We start from the raw sequence: 2,200 nt of genomic DNA on the forward strand, positions 1-2,200 counted from the left end.
ACTTCAAATACTGAAACCAGCTCCAAACCAAATCAAAAGCATCAAAGAAAAAGCTGAAAAAACAGTAGCAAATCCATCTTTCAATTCACAAACCAGCCAAATCAACACAAACTCACTACCATTGAATCAAAACCGAGAATAACTCAGCCAACCAATTAATCAGGTAAACAGAACAAACTCAAAGGGCACACTGGTTCACTAACCAACAACAAATAACCAAAATATTTCAGCATGTCAAAAGAACACACACTAATAACCAAAAAGAATCACAGCCCAGAATAAAAAATTAAAAAAAAAAAAAAAAACTGAAAATCAACAACTTTCGAATTCAAACAAACCAGCAGATTAAAATAACCAAAATTGAGAAAGGCCCATGTAAACAAAATCATAAATAGAGTTAAATATTTAATAGACAGGGTGAAGATCCCAGAAAAACAGTGATACAATTGCAAGATTCTTCATAATTCTTGGGATAATTCACATGATCGATTCATACCGGAGTGGGCTTATGGTTTTGGAGCAATCAAACGTCGGCCGAATCTTAGAGCATCGGATGTAAACAGAGAGATTTTGGGGTAGTTGTGCTTCTTTGTTTATTTTACTCTCTCTTTTCTTTTTTTCTTTCTCTTGTTCGCTTTTTATATATTCTCTACATTGAATTCTTCTCTCTTTTTCCTCTCTAATTCTCTGATTTTTCAGGAAAAATAAAATAAAATAAAGATTTCCCTTTTCTTGTATTTTATTTTATTTATTGGTTTGTAATTCTATTTATTTCTTTTATTTAATATCTTGGACCAAAATTAAGTAATGTACATCTGTACATAAATAATTACATTAATATCTCGATAAATTAAATAATACATTAATTAAAAATAATGGACAAATTACAATAATCGATAAAATACCAACACATTCAACGGGACCCGAACTTATTCATGATACCTCGAATTTAACTAATGAACGAAGACATCATTAGTTAATTCTTTTCAAGATTAACTATAGTTAATGTTAATATGACAAAATATTTTATTTTAAAAACAAAATTGTCAAATGTTTGTGTCATATAAGAGCATGAAATTTGTAAGAATTAGTAATGCAAATATGAAAAACCATTTATGATTAAATTGGTACAATTTTGATCAAATACCTTTTTTTTTTTGGTATTTTTAAATTTTTAATTATTACAAAAAATCATTAATTGGAAAATCTCTTGATATTAAATTAATAATTTAATTTGTATTTATTTCAGGAATCATCTGGACAATAATTTAATTTCAAAGTTAATACTTATCTTAAACAATTTGAAATTTCAGATGATTTTGTATTACCCATTCAGGATATGATTTATCTTATCACTATAATTGATTTTAGTAAATTAGTGAGAAATCTCCTTATTAATTTTATAGATAAAAAAATTTCTTGTATTTAATAAAATATAGCAAAAAGCCCACCTCTCGATTAGAAATTGACGAAGAGTGTCTAACACTCGCCTATCGTGTGAGTGAATTTCATTTTTTGACTTTTTTTAAGGTTACGTTAACTGTATAGTGTCCACTTTGTTCCTTTCTTTAACATTTAAATATATTTTTAATTAATTAATTTATATTATTATTTTATTTAAATATATTTGATTAATTTAAATTATTTATTGAGTCCAAATATATTACAAGGAATTATATTTATTTGATTTTAAAAAATACAATACAAAAATTAATAAACTTAAATTTAATTTTTAAATTAAAAATTTATATGCAATATAAAAGTTACTTATAATAATTATATATTACTAACTCAATTAAATTATTATTAATTTAAATATTATTTTATTTATTCATTAAATATATTAATTAAATATCAAAATACCAAAAAAATTAGTAGCAATTATTTCATGTTATATTATTTAATATAAATAATATTTAAATTATTTAATATCTAAAATTTGAAAAAATTAAATTATTTTTACTTCGTAATTATAAAAATAGTTTCTTTTCTAAATTTCTTCTTCTCCGTTGCCGGCCACCATGCCAGCGACAACGCCTGGGCAATGGAGGTCACCTTTCTCTCTGGGTAACCACCGTCGCCCAGATCAAGGGCCAAGATCAAGGGCCACGTCGCCCTAGATCTGGCCATCGCTCCTTCCAGAAGGGGGCGGTGGGGGCGAGGTTGCCCCTCTTTGCGGGGGCGACTGAAAAGGGCGATG

The 2,200-nt window shown here is 27.0% G+C and overlaps 1 protein-coding gene across 1 annotated transcript in view; it reads right to left on the reverse strand.

The window, feature by feature from the left end:
* The window catches only part of LOC105156941 (putative E3 ubiquitin-protein ligase RF298), a 4,182-nt gene extending 3,547 nt beyond the window's left edge, over positions 1–635 (reverse strand). Inside the window, exon 1 of the mRNA XM_011073214.2 lies at positions 497–635. The gene's annotated coding sequence lies outside the window, so the exon portion shown is untranslated. The remainder of the gene's footprint in view (positions 1–496) is intronic.

The sequence above is a fragment of the Sesamum indicum genome, linkage group LG3, assembly GCF_000512975.1.
Source record: "Sesamum indicum cultivar Zhongzhi No. 13 linkage group LG3, S_indicum_v1.0, whole genome shotgun sequence".
NCBI lineage: Eukaryota > Viridiplantae > Streptophyta > Magnoliopsida > Lamiales > Pedaliaceae > Sesamum > Sesamum indicum.